The sequence below is a fragment of the Lithobates pipiens genome, unplaced genomic scaffold (genome assembly GCF_037356315.1).
Source record: "Lithobates pipiens isolate NorthernLeopardFrog02 unplaced genomic scaffold, aLitPip1_a1.2 Scaffold_13, whole genome shotgun sequence".
Taxonomy (NCBI): domain Eukaryota; kingdom Metazoa; phylum Chordata; class Amphibia; order Anura; family Ranidae; genus Lithobates; species Lithobates pipiens.
The window spans coordinates 545,563,721-545,576,684 of record NW_027507718.1 but is presented as its reverse complement, the minus strand read 5'-3'; the positions used below and the strand labels follow the sequence as shown (position 1 = coordinate 545,576,684).

General features: G+C 43.0%; 1 protein-coding gene and 1 long non-coding RNA gene across 3 annotated transcripts in view; both read right to left on the bottom strand.

The window, feature by feature from the left end:
- LOC143975804 (N-acetyltransferase 8F1-like) overlaps positions 1–12,964 on the bottom strand; it is a 261,344-nt gene that overhangs the window by 117,668 nt on the left and 130,712 nt on the right. The gene's annotated exons all lie outside the window — the stretch shown is intronic.
- LOC143976252 (uncharacterized) overlaps positions 1–12,964 on the bottom strand; it is a 37,805-nt gene that overhangs the window by 5,512 nt on the left and 19,329 nt on the right. The window contains exon 1 of one of the 2 annotated variants that reach the window (XR_013272575.1): positions 11,969–12,253. The exons of the other annotated variant lie outside the window; for it this stretch is intronic. This is a non-coding gene — a long non-coding RNA (uncharacterized LOC143976252). Of the gene's footprint in view, positions 1–11,968; positions 12,254–12,964 lie in introns of those variants that run through there. 2 annotated transcript variants of the gene reach the window in all.

The window sequence follows — 12,964 nt, the reverse complement described above, 5'->3', positions numbered from 1 at the left end:
GGATAGGGATGAGGACACTGAACATTGAAGCATGTAGCTCAGGATAGGCACTACAAGTCCCAGCATTGCAGAACCTAACACGGCACGTAGCTCAGCATGGTTGGTAAAAAAATGATACGAGGTAACAAGGGAAGTATTAGTGTTGTAACGCACGGCCCAGTGTTTGTGTTGTGTGTAACATCACTTCCGTAACATTATGTGATGGTTTCGCTGAACTGTATTGCCGAAACTATGTTGAAACGCACGGCGCGAGTGTTTGGAACGCTTTGCGCATGCGCAGTACGCAATTTCTGGCGGCAACGTCACTTCCGTAGCTTTCTGTGATAGGCAGGAAAATATGACACTACAGCGGCGTCCCCGGGAAGTTCCCGCCCCTGTTGTCATGGCAACGAAACTAACACAGGAGAGAGAACACGTGACCGGCGTCCTCCTTCCGAAATCTCACGAGATTTCGGCATTACTATGTCCCCCATGGATTCTTGGGAAATAGCTAAGAAATTTCCCAGGGACCATTGCGAGGCCGATAACCACGCCCACTCCCACGGGAGGACAGACCGGAAGTCGGCACAAAACATCACAAATATAAGGTAAGTACTGAATAATATTTTATTTCAATATTCATTACTGTAACTATGTTACCATGTGATTTAGATAAGAAGAAGATAAAATTTTAGGTACAAAACCGCTTTAAATATTTGAAGGGCAGGAAGACGGCCGAGTCATTACTGGTAAGGAGGGGAGTAAAAAAACCGGGAGAACTGTGCTGGTCTATAATGCCCTCAATGCTTTTGCTGTGAACTTTGGGGATTAGTTGCTGCAGCTGCAGCTCCAGAGGCCGCTGAGAACTCGCTGTACAGATTATTTACAGAATATTCATGAAATATCTGGAGCTTGGCCACTGATACACTTTTCACTTTTGAAAGACATTTTAGAATTCATCTTTTAAACAATAACAGAGCAAACAATGCCAAGTGAGAGAAATGTGCTGGGCGCACGTAGGAAAATCCTGCTATAGGAATGTCCGGGATTAATGAGTAGTGACCGACACACAGAAGTAACAATGAAGTGTACACTGCAGGAACAAATCATCAGCAGCACAACCATCTAAATGTGGAAGATTGACACCTATTATAATCAACTGTTTGTGTAGCAATTCTAAGCCCCTGTACACACGGTCGGAGATTTCCACAACCAAATCCGTCGGATTTTGTCTGTCGGGTCTTGTCCGAAACTGTTGCATGCACACGGTCGGACCAAGTTATCGGAAAATCCGATCTTTCAGAACGTGATGACGTAATTTCGTTACGATGGGACTATGTTCAGGCTAGTAGCCAATAGCTTTGATGTAGGAATTTGATCTGAGCATGCATGGCACTTGGTCCGATGAAAATCCTCTACACATGATCGGATTAGGTCCATCCGGCCCAGTTGGTCGGGAAATATTTCCAACATGTCGGACGGAGATTCGGACGGAATCAGTCCGATGCAGACCACACACAGTCGGATTATCCGACGACACGGTCCGATAGGACGCAATCCGACAGATTATCCGACCGTGTGTACAAGGGCTTAGTGTCCACCTGCAATCATCGCTATAGCAAAAGTCACCAGTGTGCGAGAGAGCCCTTATATCGCACATAATGGAGTACAACTAGTACATCAAGCAGGAAGGAGAAAAGCAGAGGACAGAAGCATCCTTAGCAGCTTATCTAGATATGGACAGCACCAATACAAATAACATAATGCACTTCAGTATGAAGTAGTAACACAAATTCACAAACTGACTGTGCCAATGTAAAGAGGACTAGTGCGTCTTCATACTGCAGGCATATACTCTCCTGTGTCTATAACCTCATAACTTAAAGTGAAAGATTGCATCATTTCAATAGGTCCATTCCTGTTCTTACCCTAAAGCAAAACAGGCAAAGATGTCGAGCAGGGGTCCTCAAACTTTTTAAGCAGGGGGCCAGTTCACTGTCACTCAGACCGTTAGAGGGCCGGACTATAGTTTAAAAAAATAAAAATAAAATAAAACTATGAACAAATTCCTATGCACACTGCACATATCTTATTTTGAAGTGAAAAAAACAAAACGGGAACAAATACAAAATGAAGAACAAGTAAAGGTAAATCAAAAAACTTGCCAGTTTTTCAATGGGAGCTATGGGCCTGCTTTTGGCTAATGAGATGGTCAATGTCGCAGGCCAATCTACACCCGCCTCACCATCATTGCAAGCCCCCCTCACCATCATTGCAAGCCCCCCCTCACCATCATTGCAAGCCCCCCTAACTATCATTGCAAGCCCCTCCTCACCATCATTGCAAGCCCCCCTAACTATCATTGCAAGCCCCTCCTCACCATCATTGCAAGCCCCCTCACCATCATTGCAAGCCCCTCCTCACCATCATTGCAAGCCCCTCCTCACCATCATTGCAAGCCCCTCCTCACCATCATTGCAAGCCCCCCCTCAGCATCATTGCAACCCCCATCACAGCCTTACTGTGCCAAACAATGTCTCACCAGTCAGTGTGTGTGCACATCGGGCATCTCCTACTGCTGTGTCATGGCTCACTGTGAAAAGTTTGGGCGCGCTGGGATAAAAGTCCCGCCCTCCTCCTAGACCAGCTCAGGTGATAGACAGAACACTGCCCCTATCACACGAGCTGGTCTAGGAGAAGGGCGGGACTTTTATCACAGCCCGCCCAAACTTTTAACAATGAGCTCTGTGAGACAGCAGTCTCCTGCTGTGTTACAACCGGCCTGCCCCAAGGCCTGGCCTGTCGGGAATCCAGCCCTGGGTGGGGTGGGCCGGATAAATGTCCTTGGTGGGCCGCATGTGGCCCGCGGGCTGTAGTTTGAGGACCCCTGATGTAGAGCATCTTCATTTTGAAAGTCAATGTAAAATACTGCTCCTAAAATGTAAAGCATTAAATATTAATACAACTGTAAAGAGTTAAAGCTGAGGTCCACCCTAAAGTGGACCTTCCGCTCATTGGAATCCTCCCCCCCCTGGCACCACAATTGGCACCTTTTAGGGGGAGGGGGGGTGCAGATACCTGTACAGTACAGGTATCTGCACCCACTTCCGGGATAGCTTTCTGCGGAAAGGGGCGTCGATTCTGCAGAATCGACGCCCCTTTCTGAAGGTCCCCAGCTGCCTGCTGGGAAACACACAGATCCCAGAGACAGCGGGGACCATCCTTATTGCGCAGCACGACTCGCGCATGCGCAGTAGGGAACCGGGAAATGAAGCCGAAAGGCTCCACTTCCTGATTCCCATACCCAAGATGGCGGCGGCAGCACCCGAGAGACGATCGAGAGATCAGCTTCGGGTGCCGACATCGCGGGCGCGCTGGACAGGTAAGTGTCCTTATTTTAAAAGTCAGCAGCTGCAGTATTTGTAGTGGCTGGCTTTAAAAAAAAAAAAAGGGGCGGACTCCCTCTTTAAACAAAGCACAGAATAAGCAGATGGCTATGGGAATGCTATCATTTTTCCTGGCAGGTACACAGTATCAAGGCAATTAATGGCAAATTAAAGATTTAGAAATCTGTGTTTACTTTTCTACACAAAGACAATTTCTTGCTTTTAAAGAAATGCATATTGAAATAAATGGCATTATCTGCATGTAAAAAATATGTGCTGTAGATAAAGTTGACATTTACTTTACAATCAGAAAATCCTTTGGTGAGTGAACAGGAGCTTTGTAATCTCTACTCCCACATCACGCTGTGCTTATACAGGATGTAAACCTCACATTTCATACTCCTGATGTGTGTCTGCTGTATCATGTACTTGTATAAAATAATATCCTGTTCTCTTTGTACGGAATCCCTGGTGTTCCTGCCAGTCACTCTGCTTTCCTATTAAAAACTGACCATACTAAGCAGGAGGAGAACACTCCTCCAATGATCAGACTTGTCTTGACAACACAATTCTGTGATTCTTCGCTGGGAAGATCATTGTGCTACGGTCTCCTATGCAGCCGAGAACAGATGGAATGTAAGCAAAAAATAAATAAAAAATTAACACATTTATAATGGTTTCTTTATCTACATTATCTCACAAAAGTAAGTACACCCCTCACATTTTTGTAAATATTTTATTATATCTTTTCATGTGACAACACTGAAGAAATTACACTTTGCTACAATGTAAAGTAGTGAGTGTACAGCTTGTATTGTAAATTTACGGTCCCTTCAAAATAACACAGCTATTAATGTCTAAACCGATGGCAACAAAAGTGAGTGCACCCCCTAAGTGTAAATGTCAAAATTGGGCCCTAAGTGTCAATATTTTGTGTGGCCGCCATTATTTTCCAGCACTGCCTTAACCCTCTTGGGCATGGAGGTCACCAGAGCTTCACAGGTTGCCACTGGAGTCCTCTTCCCCTCCCCCATGATGACATCACAGAGCTGGTGGATGTTGGAGACCTTGCGCTCCTCCACCTTCTGTTTGAGGATGTCCCACAGATGATCAATAGGGTTTAGGTCTGGAGACATGCTTGGCCAGTCCATCACCTTTACCCTCAGATTCTTTATCAAGGCAGTGGTTGTCTTGGAGGTGTGTTCGGGGTCGTTATGTTGGAATACTGCCCTGCGGCCCAGTCTCTGAAGGGAGGGGATCATGTTCTGCGTCAGTATGTCACAGTACATGTTGGCATTCATGGTCCCCTCAATGATCTGTAGCTCCCCAGTGCCGGCAGCACTCATGCAGCCCCAGACCATGACACTCCCACCACCATGCTTGACCGTAGATAAGACAATTGTTTTTGTACTCCTCACCTGGTTGCCCCCACACACGCTTGTCACCATCTGAACCAAATAAGTTTATCTTGATCTCATTAGACCACAAGACATGGTTCCAGTAATCCATGTCCTTAGTCTGCTTGTCTTCAGCAAACTTTTGTGGGCTTTCTTGTGCATCATCTTTAGAAGAAACTTCCTTCTGGGACAACAGCCATGCGGAATAATTAGATGCAGTGTGCGGCGTATGGTCTGAGCACTGACAAGCTGACCCCCCAGCCCCTTCAACCTCTGCAGCAATGCTGGCAGCGCTGATATGTCCATTTACAAAAGACAACCTCTGGATGTGATGCGGAGCACGTGCATTCAACTTCTTTGGTCGATCATGGCAAGGCCTGTTCTAAGTGGAATCTGTCCTGTTATACCGCTGTATGGTCTTGGCCACCGTGCTGCAGCTCAGTTTCAGGGTCTTGGCAATCTTCCTATAGCCTAGGTCATGTTTATGTAGAGCAAAAATTCTTTTTTTTAGATTCTCAGAGAGTTCTTTGCCATGAGGTGCCATGTTGAACTTCCAGTGACCAGTATGAGAGAGAGTGATAACGTCAAATTTAACACACCTGAGACCTTGTAACACTAACGAATCACATGACACCAGAGAGGGAAAATGCTTAATTGGACCCAATTTGGACATTTTCACTCATGGGGGTACTCACTTTTGCTGCCAGTGGTTTAAACATTAATGGCTGTGTGTTGAGGTATTTTGAGGGGACAGGAAATTTTACAATGTGAGGGAAAAGAGCCATGGTGAAGTCACTTCTGGCTGAGGTCGGAAGTTTATGTGTACTTCCTGTGTTTGCTGTTTGTTTCAACTACTAAAGTGTTTTATGAATAATATTAAAAAGCATTTTAAAATACTACACCATGGAGCCCTCCCCTTATTCTTACATATCACTGAATGTGACCATCCTGGGATCTTGAGTGTTCCGGAACCAGGGATTGAGCAGCCAGTGTGGAGTATCTATGTGGGGCTCATTTATACGATCTATGAGGCGAGAGCCTGGGGGGGGAACTATCACCCACACTGGACAGAAGAAGCTTGCCACATTGCTGCACATGCACTTTATTATTGGATGGGACAGTCTGCATGTCTAATAATAATTTTGCACTATTGTTGTTTGCATGGTATTATTTGTTGGAGATCAGTATTTTGCACGGATTTGCAGTATTTGCTCCTAGATTATTTGCACATAATTTTTTTGTGTTATAATAAGACATTTTCTGCATCATTTTAGTTTAGTCAAGCGCCGTAGTTTTTATATACTACATTTATGCTGAGTGTGTGAGCACTTTTCTCTGTTGGCAGCTATTTAAGTCGTTTTTTTTGGGATTATCACCACCTTTTGGTTTGCGTATTAGTAACCCCTGTATTTACATACATTTTACAGTTATACAAGTTGTACACTCAATGCTTTACATTGTAGCAAAGTGTAATTTCTTCAGTGTTGTCACATGAAAAGATATAATAAAATATATATAGAAATGTAAGGGGTGTACTCACTTTTGTGATACTCTGTATACACAAATGTTTTGCCTTTCATTATTTTAAACTGAATAGATTGTAAACGATCACCTTAATTGCATCAAAATACAATCATTATGAAAAACATTCTCCACTCCAAGGAAAAATGAAATAAAAGTAAAAACAAAATCAAGCAATTAAAAAGATTGAATCTTCAGTTAAAATTGTTTACTTGTCTCTGTAGTCAATTCTTTATCTGATATAAAAGGGGAAAACACCATGCTAAACCAAACAATATACAGTGCCTTGCGAAAGTATTCGGCCCCCTTGAACTTTTCAACCTTTTGCCACATTTCAGGCTTCAAACATAAAGATATAACATTTTTATTTTTTGGGAAGAATCACCAACAAGTGGGACACAATTGTGAAGTGGAACGAAATCTATTGGATATTTTAAACTTTTTTTAGCAAATAAAAAATTGAAAAGTGGTGCGTGCAAAATGATTCGGCCCCCTTTACTTTCAGTGCAGCAAACTCACTCCAGAAGTTCAGCGAGGATCTCTGAATGATCCAATGTTGTCCTAAATGACTGATGGTGATAAATAGAATCCACCTGTGTGTAATCAAGTCTCTGTATAAATGCACCTGCTCTGTGATAGTCTCAGGGTTCTGTTGAAAGCGCAGAGAGCATCATGAAGACCAAGGAACACACCAGGCAGGTCCGTAATACTGTTGTGGAGAAGTTTAAAGCCGGATTTGGATACAAAAAGATTTCCCAAGCTTTAAACATCCCAAGGAGCACTGTGCAAGCGATCATTTTGAAATGGAAGGAGTATCAGACCACTGCAAATCTACCAAGACCTGACTGTCCCTCTAAACTTTCAGCTCAGACAAGGAGAAGACTGATCAGAGATGCAGCCAAGAGGCCCATGATCACTCTGGATGAACTGCAGAGAACTGCAGCTGAGGTGGGAGAGTCTGTCCATAGGACAACAATCAGTCATACACTGCACAAATCTGCCCTTTATGGAAGAATGGCAAGAAGAAAGCCATTTCTCAAAGATATCCATAAAAAGTCTCGTCTAAAGTTTGCCACAAGCCACCTGGGAGACACACCAAACATGTGGAAGAAGGTGCTCTGGTCAGCTGAAACCAAAATCCAACTTTTTGCCCACAATGCAAAACGATATGTTTGGCGTAAAAGCAACACAGCTCATCACCCTCAACACACCATCCCCACTGTCACACATGGTGGTGGCAGCATCATGGTTTGGGCCTGCTTTTCTTCAGCAGGGACAGGGAAGATGGTTAAAATTGAGGGGAAGATGGATGCAGCCAAATACAGGACCATTCTGGATGAAAACCTGTTGGGAGTCTGCAAAAGACCTGAAACTGGGACAGAGATTTATCTTCCAACAAGACAATGATCCCAAACATACAGCAAAATCTACAAAGGAATGGTTCACAAATAAACGTATCCAGGTGTTAGAATGGCCAAGTCAAAGTGCAGACCTGAATCCAATCGAGAATCTGTGGAAAGAGCTGAAAACTGCTGTTCACAAACGCTCTCCATCCAACCTCACTGAGCTCCAGATGTTTTGCAAGGAAGAATGGGCAAGAATTTCAGCCTCTCGATGTGCAAAACTGATAGAGACACCCCAAGCGACTTGCAGCTGTAATCGCAGCAAAAGGTGGCTCTACAAAGTATTAACGCAAGGGGGCCCAATCATTTTGCACGCCCCACTTTTCATTTTTTTATTAGTTAAAAAAGTTTCAAAAATCCAATAGATTTCTTTCCACTTCACAATTGTGTCCCACTTGTTGGTGATTCTTCACAAAAAATAAAAATGTTATATCTTTATGTTTGAAGCCTGAAATGTGGCAAAAGGTTGAAAAGTTCAAGGGGGCCGAATAATTTCGCAAAGCACTGGAAGTATAGGTTTCTTTAAAGTTCTTTATCTGAAACCGTCCTCCCAGGGTATCGCAACTCACCTGGGAACATTCTGGCTCATCCTATTACAATCTACAGGATAGGATAATGTTTCAGATGCCTGTGGTGGGTTTGCCTGCGATTTTGCATATTCTCCATCATTGGAGCAAGATTTAAGCAGTTCTAGAAGGCCTATTAATTGGTTAAGGTACCCTGAAGTGGGTCTCCTAAGGTATCAGCACCTAGCTGCACAGTAGTTAGTGCCTTAGGCCCCTTTCACACAGACGGATAGAGTGGCGCTTTTAGCTGCGGATTTTCTCGTTTTCTACCGCAGCTAAAAGCACACAATGCTTTCCTATGGCCCCCATTCACACACAGTGTTTAGCTGCGATTTAGTTACGTGCGGTTCGGTGCGAATAGAAAAAATACAATTGAATGCGTCCAGATGCGATGTAGCGCAGCTATATGCACATAACCGCAGGTAATCGCAGTCTTTTGTGTCAACTGCGGATAACAGCGTGAGAAGGGATTCAAGAGACCAAAAAAAAAAGGGTTGCCATGGGAATGACTATATTAGGTAACTGCAGCTGAACGCAACTGCACAGAAACGCACGTAAACGCAGTTAATCACACTGTACAAATGCAGCTGATGGCTGTGCCTGGAGTCTTTAATTTCACAGAAAAAAATAAACATGCTAAACTGCAGCAGAACAGCCGTCCATGTGAAAAGGGGCCTTAAAATGACCCTGTTGCCCAACCAGATCTTCCCAAGATTAGATGCACTGTACATTGAACTTTTTGCACATTATCTACCTGTAAAAGCCTCCTTCCTTTGTATAGACATCCCAAAGTCCCAAGACTGCTGTTGGGAGCCACCATTGTGGATGTGTTGTCAGCAGACTCAGAGCTGTCAACAGACAGACAATCTATAGCTTTCCCTTTCTTTCTGCCCCTCAATCTCTTCCCCCCCCCCCCCCTCGTTAGTCAGATAATTGTTTATTTTGGTCGTTAAAGAGGGTCAGAGATGCTGGGCCAGTTCACAAAGTAATTAGACACTTCCAGAAAAAAAAGGAGAGGGAGGAAATGGCTCTTTTTGGAATAGCTACATTTTCTAGCAAGCTCAAAGACAGAATTGTGTGTAAAAAAAAAAAAAAAAAAAAAAAAAAACAAAAAAAAAAAAAAACAGTATTTAAAAAAGGATTTAAAATACTTAATTTTTTAGGACTTTTACCAGCAGTTTTCCTTTTTAAAATTGATCAGAAGTAAATGGTGGCAGCTTAACTCTGTGTTACCTAAACCTATAATGCACAGCTCCCAGGAACAATGCTGGGGATGACAGTGGGCATGGGGGACACCACACCAGGAGCAATCTGTTTGTTACACACTTGTAACCTTTGAACTCTGTGCTTTACATACTCCCGCACTCTGTGCTTTAATCTCTCTTGACCCATAGACACAGAGTCAGGTTTTTTTTAGCCATATGTATTTAAGTTCTGCTTATTGTTACAGCAATCTGACCACACCCACAATTCAATGTGGTGCACTACATGCACTGCATCATTCCCCTTCAGATGGTGCGGTGTCTTTATGCCTTAATGTCTGCCTCTGGTTTCAAAATTGTGATCAACTGTTTCTAGTCATGTAAAAAACTGATTTTTTTTTGGCTGTAGTTTTCTGGGCATGGCGAGTAGGGTGTTCGTGAATTTTATTTTGAAAATCTGGTAACCTTATGTCAGCAACATATAAAAAGGCAAATAAAAGCTGGCCCTGTAAAAAAAAGAAAAATACTTACCTCTCCTACAGGACCGCTTTACTGAATGTCCCTTAACCGGTTCCCGACAATGTACGTCGACAGAATGGCACGGGCAGGCATATTGGCGTACATGTACGTCCAATATTCAATGCCGCCCTGCCATCGGTGCGCTCCCGCGCTGGTCGGGACCCCCGTGAGTCCGGTCGCGGGACCCGCGGACTCAATCGCCGCGGGCATCCCCGCGATCGTCTCACAGGACGGCTGAATGGAGGAAATGCCGTGTAAACAGCATTTCTCCATTCTGCCTAGCAACTAGTGACGCTGATCTCTGCTCCATGTGATTGGAGCAGAGATCAGTGTTCACTAAATGAAAGCCCAACCCCCCCACAGTTAGTAACACACCCCTAGGAACACTTAACCCCTACACTGCCACCACCCCCTGGTTAACCCCTTCACTGCCAGTGTCATTTACACAGGAATCACTGCATTTATATTGCAGTGATTACTGTATAAAATGACAATGGTCCCAAAAATGTGTCAAAAATGTCCGATGGGTCCCCCACAATGTCGCAGTCACAATAAAAATCGCAGATCGCCGCCATTACTAGTAAAAAAAATAATAATAAAAAATTATTAATAAAAATGCTATAAAACTATCCCTATTTTGTAAAAGCTATAACTTTTGCGCAAACCAATCAATAATCGCTTATTGCGTTTTTTTTTTTACCAAAAATATGTAGAAGAATACGTATCGGCCTAAAATGAGGAAAAAAAAATGTTTTTATATATATTTTTGGGGGATATTTATTATAACAAAAAGTAAAAAATAATGCGTTTTTTTTCAAAATTGTCGCTCTATTTTTGTTTATAGCGCAAAAAATAAAAACCGCAGAGGTGATCAAATACCACCAAAAGAAAGCTCTATTTGTGGGGAAAAAATCAAATGAAAAAGATGTCAATTTTGTTTGGGAGCCACGTCGCACGACCGCGCAATTGTCAGTTAAAGCGACGCAGTGCCAAATCGCAAAAAGTGGTCTGGTCTTTGAACAGCAAAATGGTCCAGTCTGAAAGTGGATAACAAAAATGAATTGCTGAAGTCTGAAGAAAACAGTTTGCTGAAGTGTAGATCTACTGTGTCCCCTGTGATGCTTAATCATTCTCCCATCACTACAGGACATGGTAGGCCTGCATCGGAGCTTAAAGGTTACTTTGATTACCGGAAGGACAGGGTTGCTTTAAATGCCAACTTTATGAAGCTTTTACTGATTTCAAAGACCTGTTTTTGCCTTTCTATTCTATATATTGAACAGTGGCTCTTCCACACAAAAAAATAAAAAATAAAATAAAGAGACTGATGTATAAAAAAAAAAAAAAACAGAAATCAAAGAGCTTACATCCCAATACCTTTTAGCAATGTCACCCACCACCCCATGGTATCTTATTTCTACTTTGACTAAGAGTATGTCCTGCAGATTAAACCTGGCATAAGCATTAAATAGATCTAACTGTGCTTTATGAAAACTATTTTGTCACACTGCGCGAGATTTTAGTTTTCTAGCAAAAGTGAATTTCCTATATTTCCATCAAAAGGATGTAAGGGCCAATTCACACTATATGCGGCGATAGACGTTTTAGATTCTAAAAAGGTCTGTCACGGCAGAGAATCTAGAAACAATAGTTTCATATGTGTCCCATTCACACTGCAACAAAGCCTAGCACCAGCCCCAATCACACTGGAATGTTGGGCAGCGCATTGTGGCACCCCACATTGCAGTGAAGTGTATGTTTTTGGTTTTTGTTTGCGTACAAAAGGAGCAGTGCAATGCAATTGATCGTGCAGCACAGCGGCAAGGAGCAGTGAATTGCTTAAATTGTTCTACGATTTTACGAAGGGGCAGTGTGACTTGGCCCCAGAGGAATGATACAAGAGGTAAAATCCCCAACTGTTTTCAATGTACGTTGATGTACTGCTCCATGCATGAAGATGTTAAACACATATACACCATACTGAACTCATCTTACCTGCAGAAATAGCTAGACTTGTAGACAATATATAATTAATGCTTGCAATTAAGGCATGAAGCTGGGATGCCTGTGCCAAAAACCTAAATATAATAAAAAGGTTCATTTAGGTTTTTTAAAAAATACAAAACCTTCTTGCCACTGACAATAGATTCTACAACAGTGTAGAATTGCAAAGATCACATCCTAAAGTAGACTGGAGCTCAAAAGTAAAGATTTGCCATGTTAAAGGGATCATCTAGAAATATTAAGAGTAGCCAAATCAGGACTACCTTTTGTCTTGTTGCTGTGGTGGCCAGGCAGTGCGTACAACTCTAGTACTCCTTTCCAGACTTAGGGTATGTACTACACTCAATCCTAGACCAAAATAAAAAAAAATGGATGACAAGTTGCAAGTTGGTGTGGTGGCCAGGCAGTGCATACAACCCCAGTACTCCTTTCCAGACTTAGGGTATATAGCACACTGAAGCCTAGACCAAAAGAAAAAAAAACATGGACGACAAGTTGGTGTGGTGGCCAGGCAGTGCATACAACCCCAGTACTCCTTTCCGGACTCAGGGTATATAGCACACCCAAACCTAGACCAAAAAAAAAAAAAAAAAAAAAATGGATGACAAGTTGCAAGTTGGTGTGGTGGCCAGGCAGTGCGTACAACCCCAGTACTCCTTTCCAGACTTAGGGTATATAGCACACTGAAGCCTAGACCAAAAGAAAAAAAAAATGGATGACAAGTTGCAAGTTGGTGTGGTGGCCAGGCAGTGCGTACAACCCCAAGTACTCCTTTCTGGACTCAGGGTATGTTAGCACACTCAATCCTAGACCAAAAGAAAAAAAAAATGGATGACAAGTTGCAAGTTGGTGTGGTGGCCAGGCAGTGTGTACAACCCCAAGTACTCCTTTCCGGACTCAGGGTATGTTAGCACACTCAAACCTAGACCAAAAGAAAAAAAAATGGATGACAAGTTGCAAGTTGGTGTGGTGGCCAGGCAGTGCGTA